Raw genomic sequence first — 22,226 nt, 5'->3', positions numbered from 1 at the left:
TTACCCCAGATTTCTAGCCACTTCTGCCTGCATCCAGTCTCAGAGACCAGGAGGCCTGCAGCTTCTGCCCTGCTCTCCCCTGTGTGTTCTTGCTCTATTTCTCATCACAGGGATGTTTATTTTGTGTGGGGAGGGAGGGGGAATACATGACTATGTTTTCAGCATTTTTTCTTTTATTTATTTATTTATTTATTTAGATGTTGGGGCAAGCAGGGGCCACTCTTCATCGCAGTGCGCGGGCCTCTCACTGTCACGGCCTCTCGTTGCGGAGCACAGGCTCCAGACGCGCAGGCTCAGTAGTTGTGGCTCATGGGCCTAGTTGCTCCGAGGCATGTGGGATCTTCCCGGACCAGGGCTCGAACCCGTGTCCCTTGCATTAGCAGGCAGATTCTCAACCACTGCGCCACCAGGGAAGCCCCATTTTGTCTTTTTATGTATTACTGCCATGTGTTTAGAGTATAAATTTACAGTGCCATCTTGACTGGATGAGTTGGATTAAACTATTTGTACCAAGGAACTGGGAATCCCTGCCAATATCAGTCTCCTGAGAAGGTATATCAAACCATCTCTAACGAGATTCACAGAACTCCAGCCAATACACTGGGCGAAGTCGACTGAGACAGCCTGGGGTAAGCTGATCAAAAGTTCCAATTAAAACTGCTCTCCCATCCCCACCCCATCTTCATTCCAGTCCACCATGGGATGGAGGCAGGGGCGGGCAGACACGCAAATAGGATCTTTCAGATGTGGTCTGACCAGGCCTTCACTGAGGAAGGCCAGCCCTGCCTTCAGCCCCTCTTCCACACCACTTGAGCATTTCCCAGTGTTGCACCTGGCTGGGGAAACATGCATACTGGCCACATGGACACTCTTGATAAAAGGTCCATCTGACTCTCTTCAAGTCCCCAGCCCACCTGCAGCAGGCCCAGCCTTTAGTTTCAATTACATCAGAACAGCAGTGAACTCAGGAGCCACATTCGAGTCCAGGCTATCACCAGGCAGCTAGCCACTCTTTCTTTCCAGGCCAAGGTTCTTGGACCATCAGAGGAAGGCTATCCCACCTCCAGCCTCTTCCTCTCTGATTATCTCCTGCTTGTTCCTGCTGACCACCACTTTGACTTCCAAGCCATCACAATCAGCTTTCTTGGCTCAGACCCTTCCTTGCTTGTTTCTTTCAGCTGCTAATGGATTCTGAAGGTTCGGCCCTCAGTCCTTTTTCTCCTTTGCCTCTCTACGGTGCCCCATCCCCCTCCAAATCAAGAGCCTGCCCTTCTACCCTAGATTCTAGATTATATTCTCCATTGCCTCTTTAGCCATGTGGCATTTCGGACTTAACAAACTCATCACCTTCCTGCGTTCAAAAGCTTATGAGATGGAGATGCAGCTCTCTCAGTCATGGGGCCAAGGTCAGGCTCCTTCACACAGCATCGAGAGATCCCCAAACCAGGCCACCCTCCGAAGCCTCATCTCTCACCGTGTCCTACCCTCCAGGGGTTATGAGCTAATTTGGACCACAGGCCAAATCTGGCCCATATTTATTAATATCCTACACGAAACCCAAAAAGACACAGACAGGGCTTCCCTGGTGGCACAGTGGTTGAGAGTCTGCCTGCCAATGCAGGGGACACGGGTTCGTGCCTTGGCCCAGGAAGCTCCCACATGCCGCGAAGCGGCTGGGCTCGTGAGCCATGGCCACTGAGCCTGCGCGTCCGGAGGCTGGGCTCCGCAGCGGGAGAGGCCACAACAGTGAGAGGCCCACGTACCGCAAAAAAAAAAAAAAAAAAAAAAAAAAGACACAGACATGTTTGTCTCCTTCACTTAAGCTCTAAGTGTACAGACACCATGTTATTTAATTCACTATCTAGCATTGGCCTTCATATAGCAGGCATCAAAAAATATTTGTCCATGGGGGGGAGGGATAATTTAGGAAGTTGGGATTAACATATACACACTACTATATATAAAACAGATAATCAACAAGGACCTACTGTATAGCACAGGGAACTCTACTCAATACTACGTGATAATATGGGAAAAGAATCTGAAAAAGAATAGATACATGTATATGTATAACTGAATCACTTTGCTCTATACCTGAAACTAACACAGCACTGTAAATCAACTACACTCCAATATAAAATAAAAATTTTAAAAAATTTTGTCCAACTGAATATCACCTCTCTACATAACCCCAGGGTTATAAGAAGCAGAAGAGGGGAGTTCCCTGGTGGTCCACTGGTTAGGATTCGGAGCTATCACTGCCGTGGCCCAGGCTCAATCCCTGGTTGGGGAACTGAGATCCCTCAAGCCGCACGGCATGGCCAAAATAAAAAATACATATAAATTTTAAAAAGTAAACAATAATAAAAAATAAGCAGAAGAAATAAATGGTAATGAAAAAATGTTTTGAAGCCACTTTCAGAAATCACTGTATAAATATGCAGATGGAAGTGGTCATTATAATCAGCCCCCACTCTTTCAGCTTTGACATTCTAGAAGTGAAAGCTTTCTCTAACTTCTCGTGGACCACCAAGAAACACGAGGCCTCAGGTACAAACCAGCTTTCACAAATCGGAGGCAATGAGAAGAGTGAGTGTGCAAAAGCTAGAGAAGCTGCCGGGACAGTGGGAACAGTTGAAGTGGACTGCTCTTAAGCTTCTGTCAGCAGAGACACACCAGGGCTGCCAGGGACAGTACTCTCTCTGGTGGCTCCCCTAAGCACCGCAGGCTGCTGGCTAAGTCCTCCTTCGCTAGGACTTGTCAGATCTCACAACCATACACCGCAGCTCAAAGTCCCTTTCCAGTCAAGCCTCCCGAAATGAAGGAGGCACCTAGAAACACTTGGCTTCACATTTTGGCTTTGCCGCTTGTCAGCTATCAACCATTTAGCCCCTCTGATCCATGCCCCGATCTGTAAAATGGGAGTACCATCTACTTTGGAGGGTTTCTGGAAGGACAAGAGCCAGAAAGCTCCCAGCCTCAGTGCCTGTGCTCCTGGGGTGGGCAGGTGGAGGGACACGGTTTGGTTAGTCCCAGACCCAGCCTGGCCAGCTTTCTGGGCTGCAGGCCCGTGACCCCGAATAGGCAACACCGGTTCCTCAGCACCCTCAGCCCCACTCCAGGCCCGGATTCCCCAGGCCAGCACCGCCAGGGTCTTGCTCCAGAGCTTCCTTCCCTGCCTAACCACAGGCACTGCCTGCCCACCCCATCGACCCCCCATTATGGCAGCTTCCAGGGAGGTGGAGTGGGCAGCGTAGACCTGAAGTCTCAGAGCCAGCTCTGCCCCAATGACCCCCACCCCCAGGCTGCACAGCGGGCAATGCTGTGTCCATCCTGTGGCAGAGCTTGTGGGTCACGGAGCCTGACTCACCTGTTCCCTGGCTTCGTCACACTACACAGAACAGAGGCCTGCCCTGAGCTGGTTCTAAACAGCTCACTGAGGTCCATCCCACACTTGGCCACCTCCGTGACTCTCTAGACACAAGTTGGCAGCAAGATTCTAGAAGAGACACACAGCCTCTCACACGCGTTTCATTCTACAGATAACGCACCCGGGAGAACTTTTCAACCGAGATTTTTAAAAGCCTTAGTCTTTGGTGTCAAATTTTTTAAGTTTTCAAACTGTAAGTATTGGGCTTTGTATTTTGATGAAAACTCAAAATAGTGGCATTTGGGGCCTGTGACCAGTAATCAGACCAAACTTGTAACCGACCATGGATCTGAATAAACCTGTTCTTGGTCCTGAAAAAAAAAAAGATTCTAGAAGAGACAAAGTTTATAAGGGGGTTCCTCTACAGGGCTGAAAGCCTCTGACATTAATAGAAGCAGGAGATGGACCTCCCTGGCAGTCCAGGGCTTAAGATTCCCAGCTCGAGCCCCCCAAAAAAAAGAGAGAGAGAGAGAGGCAGGAGACAGGCGAAAGATCCTGAAGGGAGGAGACTGGGAAAGAAATCTAAGCTGCTTTGAGGACTTCTGGAGGAAGCAGGGAGCAGGATGAATTAAATGGTGGCCTAGGGCAAGTCAGAGAGGAGTCTGGAGAAGCTGACGTCTAGACCTTATTGCCCAACTCTCCCTTCCAAGGCAATTAAACTTGACTAGCCCACCCACACTCAGGGTCAGGAGACCATGGTGCTTACAGTCTGCTCTGATTTCCTCTAAAGATAAGGTTTTCAAAGCGTGGGAGGCTTGGCTATTCTTCATGGTTTAAGATTCAGATCTCAGTCACAACAGAGATGTAATGAAGAGCCACAGAAAAGCTACCGGGCCCTCCTTTTCCTTCTGCACCTTGTCAGGATACCTAGGGGATGCTTCGAATCTCAAGAGAAAAGCAAAGGATGTGTTCATTCAGCAAATATTTATCGCACCAGGGAGTGGCAGACACCATGGGAAGAGCCCCAGGCCCCTACCTCCTTGTATAGCCGCATCACTGACCCCTTAGCAAAGCTCTTCTCTCTCCCGCCTTGCAGTTCCTGCTCTGTCGAGGAGCAGAGCAATGGGACTCCTCTGTTTTGAGGATGCCCCACCAGCCCCTCTAGTCTGCCCGCCACCCAGGGCTCCTTGGTTTTGCCGGCCAGGCTTCCCCTAGGAGAGCTGCCCTTCCAAGGGTATGCCAAGGGTAGCTGACTCCAGAGACCAGCAACCCAGGTCCCAGCTGTCAGCCTCTCCCTCTAAAGAGGAGGGAGCTGGTGACAGCATATCCCAGAGGCCTTCAGAGGGGCATAACCAGAGCAATACCCACCAGCTAGAACACGAGTGGAGGGCAGAGCCGAGGGCTTCAAGAAGGACGAGGTGAGTCAATCCTCAACTTACAGACCCCTTGGGGAGAAGGATCATGCTTCCTGTCCAACTCACGCTCATCAATGGGAGTCCTCCTTCCTCAGAAACACGGGTTACTCCAATCCTCCGCAATGTTGGCTCCCTCAAACGCACACACCCTCTACCCTGGGGTGGGAGGACTAGTGTAGGTTTGATAGATAGAAGGTTTAAAAGAGAGTCTCATTGCATTCCATTGTCCCCGCCAGAAATGGGTGAAAAGAAAGGAGTAAATGGTTTCTCCGGGTAACCTTCAACCCCCTTCTCCCCAACCCATACACCCACGTGGCAGGGGACAAGCCTGTGAAAACCTCTTCCATACACCCAGACATCTTCCTGGAATACTCCCAGGCAAGGGCATGCAGACTGAGAGGAAGCTCCAGGGGCTGGGGGCAAAGGGCAAATGTTCTCCTAAAAGAGCAGATTCATACACATGGCAGAGAGAGGCAGGGCATTCCCTGTCTAACTCCCAACCAGCCCTCTTAGACAGCAACCCCAAGAAATCCTGAATCTGATCACTCTCGCCCTCACCACTGGGGAAGCGGCAGGACTGGTGCTTCTGTTTTCCACCACTGCCCTGGCTCGCCCCTTCCCAAGCCTGCACTGCACTGTGGCACGGGGCTCTGGATAGGGTCCTCCTCCCTATACTGTAAGCACTGGAAGGTTGGCCACCTGAAGAAAGCTGATGGGGAAGGGCTGAGCTAGGGTCTATACAAGTCCTGCCAGGACACACCTAGGGAAGGGAGAAGCTGTGCCTCTAGAATCTTCCAGGCCATAGTCTCTGTGGCTCACAACTCCAGCCAGGCCTTGGCCCAGGCCCAGAGTTGAAGGATTCAACTTAAAACTCTGGCATCTATCCTCATATCCTCTGTGGGATGGGGGGATGGGGCAGAGAATGCCGGGGAAGAGGTCATAACCTAAGTGGCCAGCACTGTGACCCTGCAGGAAAGGGGCCCGGGAAGCAGGGTGACTGATGCTTCGCTGGAAAGGAGGGCTGCAGGACCGGTGTCTGTGTAGTCATTGTATGTGCACGACCCAGTAGGACTCCAGGCCCTCAGCAACCAGGGGGCAGACACCAGCCCTTCCTGGGGGGCATACTGGGATGGACCTGGCCCAAAGCTCTGATACACAAGGCAAGCTCTGGCCCCTGACAAGGCTGGCAGAGCTCCTGGGATGCGAAGGTCCAGAAACAGTGCTTCTGGGAGCACAGCAGCCCCCGTTCTGGGGTTCTTCCGTCCCCCAACCCGGGGCGGAAGTCAGGGGCACACACTCACTCCACTAGGGCCAGCGTCACACTTGAAGGTGCAAGTGAGAACAGGGCTCTGTGTCCTCAGTGCCAGGACTGTGCAAACCTCTTCCCCTGGTCTGGTATAACCTATGGCTGGAACTCTTCAATCCTCATGGCCCAGCCAAGCCACCCAGGTGGGAAGTCTGCCAGAGCCTCTGGGACCAGGCAATATCATGAAGGTGACAGTCCAGGCTGCAGGCACAGAGGCCTACTTTGTCTGGGGCGAATTTCTCTAAAGGGCTCCAACCTCGGCAGGGTAGCAACAGTGGGCTGTAACTGTCGGCAGACAACCTCCCTTACTCTATCCTCCCTGCCCCCACATTTCCTTATCAGGCGGCGGTTCTTCTGATTTTTTTGCTGCTTCATCTGAACACTGGTTATGAAATGGGAGCACCTTGCGTGCCAGCAGGCAGCCGTTTGGGGCGTGGACACCGTCCTGGGCACCACTTACATGCCAGGCAGGATGCTGAAGTGGGGCTGCAGGCTGGAAACTCCACTTTGAGGTCAGGCGCTTAGCTCCTTCTTTCATCAAGATTAGATGACTTCAAAGTGTTCTTTTTACTTTTTTTTTTTTTTAAACCAGAACACTCTTTCCCCCCAACCCACCCGAAAACTTCCATCAACCAGGCCAACTTATCAGTTTCTATTCTTGTGGCCCAGTGGGAAGAGGGAGGCTGGTGGTGAGACTTGTATAATTCCTGCCAAGATCAGATGCTGGAGAACCACCAACCCTTTACGGTAGCTTGTGGGCTAAGCTGGGGCCTGAGTGCTGTGTCAAGAGATGGGGCGGGCTTCCCTGGTGGTGCAGTGGTTGAGAGTCCACCTGCCGATGCAGGGGACATGGGTTCGTGCCCCAGTCTGGGAAGATCTCACATGCCACGGAGCAGCTGGGCCCGTGAGCCATGGCCGCTGAGCCTGCGCGTCCGGTGCCTGTGCTCCACAACGGGAGAGACCACAACAGTGAGAGGCCTGCGTACCGCAAAAAAAAAAAAAAAAGAAAGAAAAAAAGAGATGGGGCCCTGTTACAAGGCTTACTTAAAATAAATAAGGTGACACTGTTATAGGTACAGTCATGTAGGTGCCAATTCCCTGGGCGACCTCGGGAAGGAGCTACATTCCCTCACAGCCAATCAGCCCTGAGTAGAGAGGAGGTGGCCCACCTGCCCTAAAGAGGACTCATGACAGGATGGGTCCCAGGGGTCCTTAGGGAGACAGGTCAGCACTAGGAGACCAGAGACTCTGGCAGAAAGGCATACAGAGGTGCGCTGGCCCTAGGGGTGGGTATCTCCAGTGGGGAGAGTACCGCGAAAACCCTGGAAACAAACCAGTAACCTGTCCTCTGTGAGCCAGACTGTTTTTACTCTTCATACACCCTATCTTTAGCTTTCCTTTGTTCTCCTTTTATACTTAGTAACGTCTTTCGTCGTTGGGAAAGGTCAGACTGTGGCAGCTATGCTAATGAAAACACAAAGGAGGTGTTTGCATCCATGCCTGGACCAGGAGATTAAAGGGAGCAATGTCCCCTCTCTCCCTCGGGAGTGGAGGTGGACAGAAGCCCAGAGGTGGGCCCTTTGCTCAGCCTGTGTCCTCTGCAGTCATCTTTCCCACAGAAACCTTGGGAAGTGCAGTTAGAGGCCCTGAGCTAGTGCCCAGCCTGGTGCCACAGGGCAACTGCCAGCACCAATCCCGCAAGAAGCACCCCTGCCCTGTGCCCCCGCTAATCCCTGTGTCACTAATATTCAGCTCCAGGAGGCAGAGAGCTGGTGGCTGGTAAACTGTAGAGGCCAGTGCACACCTGCTTTCATTCACCCCTTGCTCTGGCTAAGCCATCTTCCTCATCACTGAGGAGCTGATAATATGCTGTGACTGACTCAGGCAGGACCCCTGGGAGGAAAGAACATCCCCAAGGTTGCTAGGCAGGTAATCTGCTTTCCCTTCAGGAAAGTGGCAATATCAGCTGCTATGAGTAGAGCAAAGGCAGCCTTCCCCTTGCCCTGCCTCTGCCCCTCGCCCCTGGGTGAGGGGAGCCAGGGTGGGGGAGCAAGGAGCCCTCCCCAGTCCCATCCTCAAAGAGCAATTCATCCTCCTGGACCTGGCCTACATTATATGTTCCCTGCTAAGATAATATTTGTCATGACATCTATTACTGTTGTCAACTTTGGGGGAACATGGAGGGGAGGAATACACCAACTGGGGTCCATCACCATGGTCCCCAGGGAGCGGTATCTTTTGGCTAACTTTATTATGTATCCTGGGGTTACAAGGGGATGTCCAACATGATGGTGCTTATTTGGGGCTTGGGCTGTATAGGGTGACCTGGGGGCCACCAAGAGGTGGGGCCCAGGGCCTCCTTTCAAGCCCCTTGCCTGGTGAGACTGGGGCAGCCCCACCTCAACACGTGTCTATGAGTTAACATTTTACAGTGAACTCTGGACTAAACCCAGATGACCTCAATTCCAGGACTGGCTTTGCTATTCGACAGCTGCATGTCTGGGCAAATCTTACCGCTCTGGGCCTCAGGTCCTCCATCTGTAAAATGGGCATGATGATGTCTGCTGCCCTGCTTACCTCACAGTCCCCATCAAGATGAAATAAGCAATGACTATAAGCTTCAAGGCACTATGTACCCGAGGTACCAGTGAATTTCAGCCTCACCGAGAAGAGGGAGTCGGGGACAAGAGTAGGCACTGTGGCTAAGCCTGAGGGAACAGGAGGCCGGACCCAAGCTGGCCAACCTCTGAGAACATGAACCCAGACAGAAGCAGGTGGACCAGGGAGCCTGCGGGAGCCAAGGATGCAGGGCAGACACAGCGCTCTGGTCAGTCTGGGTTGGCAAACAGTTCAGGAGAGAAGGCTGGTTGTCAACACGCATATGAAGGGCGGGAGGAAAGATGCATGAGGAGATGGCCAGAATGAAAAAGGAATTCAGTCCCAAACTCAGAAGAGCCCCGCCTTGCTCACTGAGCACCTTGGGGCTGGGGAGAAGCACCCCCAACCTCCCAGGACCTCCAGCATCTTATTAACATACATGTCACACTCAGGGGACAGCTTTCCCTTTCTGACCAGGGGCCCCAGGGGAGTGACCCACTCTGGGCAAGACACCTGTGTCAGACTGAACTTGAGGTCTCCTCCTGCTAAGGTGAGGCTCGAAGCCCCGAGCACTTTTTTTTTTTTTTTTTGCTGCACCGCCCAGCTTGCAGGATCTTAGTTCCCCAACCAGGGACTGAACCCAGGCCCTTGGCAGTGAAAGCGCGGAGCCCTAACCACTGGACCGCCAGGAAATTCCCTCAGAGCTCTTTCTACAACACCCCATTCTTGGCTCTGCCAAGCTGGGTCAAACATCTGTACCCTTTACAAATTGGAGGTGATGCGCGAACTGAGGCCAAAATTGTGCTATTCATCTCTCTGTACCTGAAACTGGCACCACCATCCTGGGCATTCTCTTCCAAGGGAGAAGACACAGGGGCACAACCCTCCCCAGCAGGAAATACAACGTAATCCAGAAAGCACAGCAGCCCTAGAGCTACATCCTTATCTAGGCCCCAGCAGGAAACTGCACAGAGGAGGGTGAGCATCTAGGAAGTTGAGATGACAGGGGAGACGGGGAGGGGATGGAGGCAGCACCAGGGCAGAAGCGGGCAGACTTGGGCCAATGCCTCCTCTGTTTACTGGGACCTGGTTGAACGCACACTGAGTGAATGTCTCCCTCATCTCAGACAGATGGCCCCAGGCCACCACAAGGAAGGGGCTATTTGCCATAACCTGCCTGTGTCTATTCTTTGTCTTGCAGTCCAGGGGATCAATGACTTTGTGGATGGGCAACCGGGGTAGGGGGCTCCTCCCTAAGAGACACCACTTACTACTGGAAAGAGCCTCAGCCTGCAAGTCAGATGACCTGGGTTCTGGACTCAGTTCTTCTACCTACTGGTTTGAGGAGATCAGGCATATTTCTCAACCCCACTTCCTGATATGTAAATGGAATGACTCAAAGATTCTAAGTCCCATTCTACATGCTAGCATTCAGTTTTTAACAAGGTAAATGAATACATGGCAATAAATCCTTATAGGTTTGTCTACAGTGGTGATTCTGACATGCACACCTAGCTCTGCCTACTGCCTCAATACACAAAGTCTTTAGAATGCATGACAACCTCATTTTCCTTTGGGGAGTCATCTCTCCCCAAATTTCCATCCCTGTGCCTGGCCAATCAGAGCACCAAATGCAGCCAGCCACGTACTTGATCCAAGGTTGGGCAAGGACCCTGATTCCAAGTGAACCCAGGACTGCTGACAGGTACGGTCAGCCTGCACTGCTGACAGGCACCTTCTACCACATGGGAACTGAGAATGCTGTCACCATGGAGAAGGGCGGGGTGAGATGGAGTTGTTTGAGTCCCTCATCTTCCCTGTATGTGGCCAGCCATTCCCTCAGGTATGAGTCAACCGATTCCCTTTTATCAAAGCACTTTGAGTTGGATTCTTGGCTGTTGTAATTGAAGAAGTCCAACTGATACAATCTTGCACACATGTACAACCATTTTCCATTTCATTTAAAGGAATTTTAAAAAGCCACTACAGTATCGCTTGCCATCTGGTGCAGAAGGGTTGCCCTGAACCTGGCCCTAAAACCCTGTCCTTGATAGGTCAACCCAACTCAGAGGCCCATGGGCCCACAGGAACAGAAGTGGTTCTGGGATTCCCATCAGTGACTCATTCCTGGCCAGGACCCACACCCTTCTCCAGCCGCGGACACTGCCCAGATGTACAGATGGTGAGAGAGCCACTGACATGCATGGCCTTTCTGGGTGACCTGGGTGGGGTCAGGAATGCCCATAGCCAGAGTCCCCTCACCACAAGCAAGACTGGAGGGTCCTGGCTGGGCCCTGAACCGGCTGAAGTGGTCAGGGAAAGAAAAGGTGACCCTGGACATGGAACGCAACAGGAAGTCAGGACCCTAGGTTCCATTCCTTATCTGGCAATGGATTTTGGGAGGAACCCTTTCCAAACCGGTTTCTCAACCTGTTAAGAGTCATGTCTGGCTTTTCAAATGATGTCAGACACTCCCCTGAACTCCAGACACATCTATCCCACTCATTTCTGGAAGCCGCCCCTTTGATGACATACCTTAGAGGCACCCAAAATTACCTCAGACTCACCCTGCTCCAAATCAAACTCACGCACGCTCTAAGCCCCCCAAACTGGACTCCCTTCTGTATTCCCAGTGTCTGGAAAGGGACATCATCCAGCCAACCCTGATACCTGGGAGTCATCTATGTCCTTTCCTTCCTTCAACCTCCTGCAGCCAACCTCTTATAAAGTCCACCTGTTTACCACCTAAATCTCTCAGCTTTCTACCTTCCTCCACGTCTGCCACCATCACTCTATCCAAGGAACTGTCACCCTCCACCAATAGTAGCCCCTTAACTGCTAAAGCCCCAGATCTACTCACCAGACACGCCTCTAATTCATTCTCCAGAGAAAGGCCAAAGTTATCTTTCCAAATGCAAGTTCCATCAGATCCCCATTTCCACTCCTCCCAGCAAAACACCCAGCCCTCCCAAAGCTCTGGGGCAAAGGTGGGACTCCCTTAAGACCCCATGGTCCCAGGTCTGGCTGGCTGAGTGGCAGGTTAACCCTGAGACCAAAATGGACCAGGCAGGTCTGGGAGTCATTGCTCAGCCCAGAGCCCTGGCCGCACCCTGGAGTACATTCCACTCCCAGGTCAGCCTCAGAACAGCTCAGTCTTGCCAGGACTGACCCTCCCCCAGTTAGACTTCATCTAACCACAGATGGGAACGGGAGCTGGAGGCCAGGCAGGGGAAGCCCAGCTGGGCTGAAGCCAGGGGCTGTGTATATCAGAAAGGAGAGAAGATAGAGCAGGGCCACAATAGCCTGTCAGTATCTGTGGCGCAGGCTGAGAGAAGGCAGCTGTCGGCAGGATAAAACTCAAGAAGCCTATCTCTTCCCTCTTATCAGACTGACCCTTGGCAGCCTCACAGCCTGTGGAGAACAAACAGTCATTAACCACCCATCCCATACTTCCAGCACAATCGTGTGCAACCAGCCCAGCCCTGGGAAAGCCCAGGCCTTCTCCCCTGCCAGGGTGGTTCTTGGGGCCCATCTCTTGGCCAGACCTCTCCATCCTGCTTCTCCTTCTTGAGCAATGAAATGTTATGCTCTGCTCAAACTGGTCTCCTCGGGGCCAGTGGTCCCTGCCCATTCAGTTCAGGCCTTTGCATCATGTTATGTGTGGCCTTTGCCTCACCATCTTCCTTCTCTCCTCTACTAAGAAACTCTACCCAGCCCCCTTCCAGGTGTGTTCTCAACTCCTTGCAGACCCGCCAGGAGTCTGTGCTGCCGATCTGGCGTCTCCCATGATCAGCCTGTCATCCAACCTCCCATGCTGGCTTTGGGGAAAAAATCTTGCTAGAGCAGAGTTAGGGTATAAGGAGGTGAGGGAACTGGGAGCAGAAAGAAACAGGAAGCCTATAAACAGTCACTCCAAAGCCTAACCAGTATAGGCCAGTATAGGAAGGGAAGAATGCAATGAGAGACCAGTTGGGTTTTTCTGCCTGAACCCAGGACAGAGGCAGAGTGAGGGTTGGGAGGGGGGATGAGGACAACGAGAGGCACGGGGACAGCTCCCTTGGCTGCAGGAGCCCAGGTTCTCCAGAGAGATGCCGGAGCAGGCTGGCTGCTGTTCAGTACATCCAAGCGGGTTAGCAGAAAGGTCAAACCGATTCTCATGGACGTCTGGACTGCATGGCAGCATCCTGGGCCCCAGCACTATCTCCTCACTCAGGATATGGCATTCCTCTGTCAGGTCTACCAGACGACTTGAGAGCAAATCCCTGAACAGGTCTTTAAATTCTTTATTTACAGATGAGGGCTCTGGGGCCCAGAGAGAGGCGGCGACTTGCCCTGGGTCACACAGCACCAAACCCCCTGCAGGTAAGTAAGACAGTGAGAATCCTGTATACACCCAGCCTGACTGGGTCCTGGACTATGAAAATCATCGGGGGGCACCCTGACCAAACAAACTGCTTCCTCTTTGGAAGAGCCAAATAGCCCTGCCCTGAGGCTCTCATTCAGGCCAGGCCCCACCCTGGCCACAGTGGCAGACAACAGAGGGTCTGCTGGCTCCTCTTCCTGTTTTGCACAGGATGAATGGCAGGGTAGGCCCACAGACCCAGGATGGGCAGGAACTGCTGGGATAGTGGGTGGGCAGCATGGGTGGAAGAAGACACCTTGTGAAATATCTCAACCAGGTGTAAAGAGGGGTGAGGTATCTTCTGTGTTCATCACAGGAAATGCCACTTGAGAGATCTGAACTCACATTTATCCACTGCTGCTTTAGGGTCCAGCGTGAATTGCTTTTCAGGCACTGAGGAAATCCCTTCATTCATCAGCTGCCACTGTGGCCTTGGGCTGGACCTCCCTGACATAAGCTGCTTACCCTGCTCCCATTTCATAGCATCTTCCTCTCTAAGGAAGTGCCAACACTGGCTCCCCTACACTGGAAGAGCCTGAACGGGGTTCCCATGCCTCTCCAAACCCCCTTTGGGCTTTCCCATCTCCCTCTACCCCTGGTACCTGGGGTCTCCTCCTGAGCCATGCCGGAGGCCCCAGGAATCAGCCAGAAGCTACAGAGGTGTGGGTTCAGGGAAATACAAAGCCCTCTGGGATAGGATGGAACAGAGAGAAGGCCAATCCCTGGAAACTCCCTTGTGGCCGCCTCGGACTCAGATGGTTCCCTAGAAAACCCAAGAGAGACAGGAACTGGGAGCTCAGGAGCTCTCGCCCCTCCCCTGCCTTCCTGCACAGCCTCAGTCCCGCCGGCTGCTGTCTGTTCCACTTGCTCGGCCAGAGGACTCAGCACCGGGCCAGAGACTTTTGTTTCCTCCTGACTCTGGTTCCAGTTTACCATCAGTATCAAATGAGGTATTTTGTTTTCAACTGAACTTGGGTGAGAATGAGGGTTGCAGAGCACTCCACTGACAGGTCAGGGGAGAGTCCCTTGCAAACCCAGAGGGACCCTCCCCACCAGGAAGGAAGGAGGTGGTAACTATGCATGGTGACAGATGTTAACTAATTTGTAGACATTTCACAGTGTACACAAATATGGAATCTTATGTTGTATACTGGAAACTGACATAAGGTTATATGTCAATTACGTTTCAATAAAAAAAAAAAGGAAGGGGGCTTCCCTGGTGGCGCAGTGGTTGAGAGTCCGCCTGCCGATGCAGGGGACGCGGGTTCGTGCCCCGGTCTGGGAAGATCCCACATGCCGCGGAGCGGCTGGGCCCGTGAGCCATGGCCGCTGAGCCTGCGCCTCCGGAGCCTGTGATCCGCAACGGGAGAGGCCACAACAGTGAGAGGCCCGCGTACCGCAAAAAAAAAAAAAAAAAGGAAGGAAGGAGTGGGAGTGAAGCAGGGTGGAGCTGTGGGAGGTGACATGAGTGTGGAGGGGCAATCCCCACTCCCGCCCTCAGTTCCCTCACTTGTACCTCTTCCTACAATCCACCTCTCAACTTCCCCTCTCACTACCCACTCCAGCCCCTCTGAATTCCCTTCAGCCACACTAACAACTTGTTGATTCTTCCTCACCAGAACAGTTCCCTCTAGACCAATTAGCTATTCGCATTTGTTGCCGATTTTCTTCCTCAGAAGGCTTCAGACCTGCTCAAGCTGGGAGGCTGTTGCCTGCCTGCTGTGCTAGGACTTTACAGCGGAAGGGTGGAGAGAAAGGGTGAGGGCTGCTCTCTGGGGTCCCTGGGTCATGCCCTAACACCTCAGGGTCTCCTGCCCTCCCTCGAGCACAGGATGGGCCTCATGCACAGGATGGGCCTCATGCCTCAACTGCACAGAAGCAGGGCTGCTTTCTGTGTCCCTCTGGTTTGTTTCCCTCCCTGATCCTAGAGAGGAAGAGAAGGAGAAAAAAGGAAAAAGGATGCTAATGGGCAAAGGTGATAAACTAGCAAGAGATGAGAAACAGAGGCCTACAGGACAGAGAACAATGCCCCTCCAGGGAGGAAATCCCTGTGCTGCCGGCTCCCCTCCCACATCAGCAGCCAGTGGGGTGATGTCAGTCAACCTCTTTCCCTCTCTGGACTTCCTCATTTGCAGAGTCACATCCCCTTGAAGGAAGAAGCCATTTGAGGATGTTTTTCAACAGCTGATAGCAGAACTGTTTGTTTCATTTTAATGTTATTATTTCACAAATACAAATTTAGCACCGACATCAAAATAAAGAAAAGTGACATTTTTCTCTAGATTTCTCTTGCCCCTGGTTCACCCTACTGTCCATGGTGGAATGCACTGCATTCATAGGTGACAAAATATCACATATATTTGAATGCTAACAGCTCTAACTGAGGGGAACAGTCCTCTTCACCCAGGAAGATGACCTTCTCTCTGAGAATCTGTGGAGATAAGTACTCTTCAGCACTGCCCCTCCTGCCCCACCCCAGAGAGGACCCTGTCCCCTCCCTCCCGTTCCTGTAGGAGGAAACTTCCCCAGTTCTCAGCTAGAAAGTTGGGGTGGCCCAAAGCCCAGCCTATGCCCTGGGGCCTTAGGAGAGATCTGCAATGGCAACATGAAAGCGTGATTGACAACATGCTGTATAATGATTTATGAATAAGCACCAAGAAGTGCTCTAGAATGGCTGCTTAGGGAAACACACAGGCGTCCCTGGTGAGCCCGGCCTAACTGGAGGAAAAGCCTGTTGTCCCCAGGCAGGCAAAGTTCAGACCCTCTCCTTGCAAAATGTCATTTGGAGATGTTTGCCCTAATAGTTAGTGAGGACTTGTTAACAACCATCCTGAGCACAGAGGGAGGAAAATCTAAAACCTAAGTCCCCAGAGAGCTGGGCCAGGTCCTTTAGTTGGTAAGGGCTCAGGTATTGGGAACACGTGGTGGGGGAATCTGGGGCATGGGAACTGAGAGTGGGGAAGGGGAAGGAGGAGAAAGAAGGTCACGCAGGTGGAAGTGCGGAGACAGAAGAGATGTAGGCATGTTGAGCGTGGACAACAAAGCCCCAGCTGCTTTCAGGATGTACTGGACCCCGGAAGCTTTGGGGCCCCACCTCCTCAGGGCTGAGGCCCCAAATCTCAGGCAGCATGGAGTCAGGAGTAACGAGCTCACCAGGGTTCCGTGGGTGCTGTGAGCATCCTGCGTGCAGCTCCTCCAAAGCAAAGGCACATCATCTTCTGCAAACTCTTTCTCCTCCTGACTGCCCCATTTCAGCTAAAGGAACCAACCTCATCACCCAAGCAATGAAGTGTCAAACCCTAGCCAATCAAGTGTCTGTTCCAGAAAATATCTACTTTCACAATTCTAGAATCAGTCCCTTCTTTTCCATTTCTACTGCCAAGTTCCAGCCTTCATTACATCTCACCTGGACCCTATCTAGTTTTCCGTTTCCTCCCTCCCTTCTTTTCTTGTCCCCTTATGACCCAGCTATACCCTGCTGCCAGCCTGCCCTCTGCCTGCTCAGAAACCTTTCAGAACCAAGCCCTCCCTTTGCTGTCTGCCGATTCGAGTGCTCATTGAGCACCTTGCTGGACTGATCTCTTGCAGTCCACTGCCACTTCTTCTGGGGACTTCAGCTTTTGGATGCAGTCTGGGGGGACTGCCTACCATGCCACCAGCCCTTCCCTGGCCAGGGAAGAAGCATGACCCAGCCTGGGCCAAAGAGACATATCCTCCCTGGGATATGACTCCCAAGCTGTGGTGACAAAATTACAGAGCACAGCTGGAACAGATTTATCCTGGCGACAGAGGTACCCTGAAGAGGCTGGACTTTGGCTCCTGCCTTACCCACTCCAAGACGCTGGAGGGGACTTGGGTCCTGAGTCATCCCTCAAATTCTAGGAGTTCCCATAGCCCTCCAATGAAGTCCTTTCCTGCCAAAATCAGCCAAGCTGTTGCTTGTAACCAAACAGGATCTTCTCACTGTTTTTGAAGTACCTCTCCTATGCTCCAACCAAAAGGGAAAACTCCCTAAAAGTGCCATGATGGCCTCTCTCTGCACCTGTTGGCCTGCATACTCTCCAGCCTGTAGGCACTGCTGCAACTCTACCTGCCCCTTCAGGGCCCAACCCAAAGGCCTCTTCTGAACCCTCTACGTGGGTGACTTCTGCCTCCTTTAAACCCACAAACCACTGGCTGCCCCTTCTGCCTTCCACTGTGGACACTAGTGTACTTGTCTTATCCCTCTCCCAGCGGACAGTGACTTGGTATTCTCTCCTCCACAACACCCGGCATAGATCCAGGCTCAGTAAAATTCACCAGGCTCTGGGGGCAGACAACCCGGAGGACAATTACAGGTTTTCCGGGCAAGACAGGCAGTGAGTGACACAAAGCACAGGGTGTGCTGTCAGTAAGGCCTGAGTCTGACTTCCGTATCCTCTACTTACCAGCTGTCTGAGCTTGGGCAAGTCTCATAAGTTCTGCAAGGCTCAGTGCTTCATCTATGAAAGAGTGACAATAATGCCAACTCCACAACACTGCTGTGAGGATCTGACAAGCTGACATGTGAGAGCATCTAACCTGGTGACCGGTGAGGAATAAGCACTCAGGGAACAGCAGCCGTTATTCCAGCTATTCATAGCGACTGGTTTAGCAGATGCTCCATCAGAGGGTTGGAATCAGGAGCCCTGGGCCTGCTGTGTGACCCACAGTGCATCTCTCTGTTTCTCAGTAACCCCGCCTGCGTCTACATCTGCCTTATCAACCTCCTGAAGAACAACAGGTGGAAAATGCTTGGCAAAGTAAAAGCACAATGCAAGGGGTTCCTCCTGTTTTTCTAAATTTCAGAGATTCCCAGGCATCCTGTCCAGTGTGCAGCATGGCCAGCACCCCAGCCTGCTCGTTCTGAGGGACAGGGCAGATGAGTGCCGGGTTTGGCGTCTGCTTCTCCATGTCCACGCAGCCACCTCTTTTCCAAAGCCCTGGGGCCTAAATGTCCTGCTTTTGTGGGGCCTTCTTTCAAATAGCCATAGGGCAGTGTCTGCTATGTAGTTACAGGGGGACTGGGAGCTCAGGCCCCACAAGTCACCCCTACCATCAACCTAGCCAACACTGGGCAGCATGAGAATGGAAGGAAAAGGCGAATCCAGGGCAGCTGCCAGGACAAGCCTGAGCGGGGAAGCAAGGTAGGAGGAAATCTCTCTTAAGACTTCACATCTGGGGACTTCCCTCGTGGCGCAGTGGTTAAGAACCCACCTGCCAGTTCAAGGGACACGGGTGCAAGCCCTGGTCCGGGAAGATCCCACATGCCGCAGGGCAAATAAGCCCGTGCGCCACAACTACTGAGCCTGCGCTCTAGAGCCTGCGAGCCACAACTACTGAAGCCCGTGCGCCACAACTACTGAAGCCGGCGCGCCTAGACCCCGTGCTCTGCAACAAGAGAAGCCACCGCAATGAGAAGCCCGCGCACCGCAACGAAGAGTTGCCCCTGCTCGCCTCAACTAGAGAAAGCCCGCGTGCAGCAACGAAGACCCAATGCAGCCAAATAAATAAATAAATAAATTTATTTTAAAAAAGGAAAAAAAAAAGACTTTACATCTGCCTGGATTAATCACCCAAGCAACTGTCATGGCCCCAAACCAGTGGTTCTCAAGTGTTATGGCCAAGAAACTGGGCAGAAATCAAATCAAATCCTAGCCCCCACCCAGACTGCCTGAACCAGAAAACTCTGGGAGTGGGGCCCAGCCAGCTGTGCTTTGAACAGCTCTCCAGGGGGATTCTGATGTCTGATCAAGTATGAGAGATCCTGCCCTTTAACTGCAAGACTCTCCACTTTAACTCAAATTACTGAACACCTACTATGCGCCAAGGACCAAGCCGGTGGCGGTATTTCATAAATGAGGACACGTCTGAAGAACTTCCATAGTTTAATGGTGGTCAAAATCAAGTGCACAAATACACAAGGCAAGATGGGGTATAGAACAAAGCAACGGAATCAGCTTCCCATCCCTCTCGCCAGACTCCACCCCTCAGATCTTCTCTTGCCATGACCGGAGGAAAAAGATAACTCCAGTTCTGGGAAACCGGTCCCCCCCTTGCTTCTATTTCGGACTCCTCATAATTGCAGTTAGTTTTTTGAAGAAGAGTGATCCTCACCCTGAGGCATGTTTCAGGCCCAGAGGTTTGGCTCATGGGGAAATAGCCCACGAGGCCATACCTAGTGGTTCTTAGCAACTTGGAAATTGGCACTACCTAGGGTTTGGGCTCAGAAAGTTCCTAGAGAGCTGTGAGCATGCCACAGCACATCACAACACCGCATTCCCATGCAGGGTCACTCCCTCAGGTCCCTGGCAAGCTCGCATGAGTGCAGATGCAGACATAAACACGCACACAGACAGTTGGCCCCCTGGCCTCCCTTCCTCCATTCTCAAGTTACAAGGTTAAAGGCGTCCTATTCACAGCCAAGGGGGAGGGATGAGAGAGGGGTGCTGAAGCAGAGAACCATCTGGTTCAGATCAAGATTGCTCATTCAGGATCTCAGCGGAACTCCCAGAGCCTGCCTTCCTGATGGCTCATAGATTTCCCTCCCTCCCCCAACTTCCCACTGGGAAACTGAAAGACTGGGCTAGGAAGGGGTGACCCATAGGCAAATCTGCCGAAGGAAGACAAAAAACTGAATTATATACGCAAGTCTGTGCCACCTCTCTGAGCCCTGGCTCCCTCTTTCTTTCAAATCCTGAACACCACGACTAAACTTGAGATCACCACCTACAGTCACTGCATCTTCCTCCACAAAGAGCTCAGGGCACCTATCAGGCATCCTTCCCTGAACCGGCAAGCCCCTCCAAAGTTAGCAGCAGAAGCAAGATGAGGCTGAGGGGTGTGGTCTCCCAGACTCCTCTTACACGGCCATCTCCACCAATGTAGGAGGTTCCCTTCATGTCAGGGGGACGCTGGAGTCCATCAGGCCTAATAAGAGGAAGGGATGACCAACCAGCTTCCAGACAACTGTCCCAAAGACAAGATGGGAGTGTGCGTTACTGGCTAGGATTGACTCACCCAGGGACCCCAGAGTGCCCTGAACCCCCCTCGGCAGCTTTGGTTGAAAGAGGCTGCCACTCCCTTTCCACCACCAAGCCCCTCTCTCTCCCCTTTCCCCCCAACACCACCTTAGACTCTGTTCTGCAGTGCTTTATAAATGGGAGATGGATGCAGTTGGCAAGAAATAAAAATCAAAAGGCTAACTTGAGTAAACGAGCAATAGGTGGGTGACCCTACAGGCAGAGTAGGCGAGAAGTGAAATACAGGAAGGAGAAGGGGGAAACATAAGTGGGAGAAAGCCAAAGGGGAGACTAAAGTGAGCTCAGCCCAGAGCTGCAGCAGGGAGCTGGAAAGTTTGGTCCCGTCACCTAGGAACGACTGGAGGGAGGAAATGACTCTTCCATGCCAAGACATGGGCTCAGACCAGCCCCACAGGGCTGGGGCATGGACTTGGCCAAGTTCCTGGTTTATGCCAAGCCTCAGTTTCTCCAAAGTGGGAAGGAGGTCAAGCAGTTAGGTCTCATCAGAGAGAATTGGGCCATTGTGGGTGGCTTGGGGGCAGTGCCAGGTAGGGAAAAGAGAAGAGAGGTGCTGATGGTGCAGAGGCATCCTTCGGCCAACAGAAGCGGGGCAGGGGTCTCTCAGTAGTGCACAGGCCAGGAGCGCGCGCGGGGGTTGGCGGCGCGAACTAGGCAGTGGACTGAAGTCGGGACTGGGGCACAGAGCGCTCCCCAGGGCTGGGGCTGGGGCTGGAGGCTGCCACCAAGGAGTGGAACAGCCACGCGTGGGAGCGGCTGGAGGTGCAGAAGCAGAAGGCGGGGAAAGGGGATTGAGGCCAATGTAAGCGGACCCCCGCCCCCACGGGGGAGACCAGCGCCCCGACCCAGGGGAAGTTGCCGGGGTGGACCGGGAGGGTGTGGGCCGCTGGCAGAGCCAGCTGCCCGCGCAGAGGGGGTTCGGGGCAGAGAGGGGCCCGGGGCGCCCCACATCCCGCCCGCCCTCATCCCGCCCGCGCACCTCAGTCAGCGCCGAGCGCCGCGCGGGCCATACTCGCCGCTCCTGCTGCCGCCTCCGCCAGTGCAGAGAAAGCCGCCGCCGCCGCCAGCGTCTGGACCCGTTATCTCCGCGGCTCCCCAGTCCTCCCGCAGCGGGCCAGTCCCGCCCTTGCCCGCCGTGCCCTCCCCAAGCGAGCAGCCGAGCCGCCGCCGCCGCCGCCGCCTCAGCCCGGCCCCTCCCCCCACCCCAGCCCGGCTGGAAGGGAAGGGTGGGGGCAGGGGGGCAACTGCCCCCTCCCCATTCACATCCTCCTGGTCTGTCCCCTCCCACCTCCTCCTTCACGCCCCTGGGCATGCTGGGATATGGAGTCCAGCCTGCGCCAGGCCGCTAGGAGTGTCCGGCATCCAGAACTACTACTCCCAGAAGATAGCGCGTGAGCCTTAGGGCTTCTGGGCTTTGTAGTTTCGCCAAGGCTCAGGGATTCTACCGAGCAAGAGGGGAGAGGGGGATGGGAGATCTCCACTCCCAGAAGGCCAGGCTCGCGATGGTGAAAATAGGATGCGGGGTCTGTGATGCCCCGGACCCGGGTTGAATACCTGGATCTCAAGGGAGATGCAAAGTAGCCGAGGATGCCTCTCAGACACGGCTGTGGTCAGCTGCAGCCGATTGGGACTAGAGGGGAAGCCTCCGGCCCGAGAACCGCGCCCCGGGTACCGTTTCCATTTGCGCTCGCAAAGAGCCTTGACCTGAGGCTAGCTTGGCTTCGTGCCCGGGCTCCGCAAGCTGGAGCTGCGGTCGGGCCGCTGCGCACAGGCGGGAGAAGAGAGAACACCAGGAGCCACGTGGGCGTGTGGTTTTCCTGACTTGGGAAAAAGGGGCCGCGAGTCTGTGGGTTTCCTGGAGCGCTCACCCCCTGGGGCACCTTCTCATTCCAGTCTCACTCTCTGGTTGGTGCCCTTATCTCCCAACTGTTTAGGGCAAAGCGCACACATTTTAAATATTTTTCCATGTCTTCTCTTAGCACGTGCTTCCCCCAATTTCCAAACCTACCTCAATCTTTTTTCTTTTTCTTTTTTGTTTTTTTGCCGTACGCGGGCCTCTCACTGTTGTGGCCTCTCC

At 53.3% G+C, this 22,226-nt stretch overlaps 1 protein-coding gene across 1 annotated transcript in view; it reads right to left on the bottom strand.

Moving 5' to 3' along the window:
* The window catches only part of ST3GAL2 (ST3 beta-galactoside alpha-2,3-sialyltransferase 2), a 43,778-nt gene extending 22,548 nt beyond the window's left edge, over positions 1-21,230 (bottom strand). Inside the window, exon 1 of the mRNA XM_082676873.1 lies at positions 21,129-21,230. The gene's annotated coding sequence lies outside the window, so the exon portion shown is untranslated. The remainder of the gene's footprint in view (positions 1-21,128) is intronic.
* Between the last annotated feature and the right edge of the window lie 996 nt (positions 21,231-22,226).

The sequence above is a fragment of the Grampus griseus genome, assembly GCF_964374135.1.
Source record: "Grampus griseus genome assembly, chromosome: 19".
In the NCBI taxonomy this organism is placed as follows: Eukaryota; Metazoa; Chordata; class Mammalia; order Artiodactyla; family Delphinidae; genus Grampus; species Grampus griseus.
Note: the sequence above shows the minus strand (reverse complement) of the source record. Positions and strands in the feature narration are given on the sequence as shown.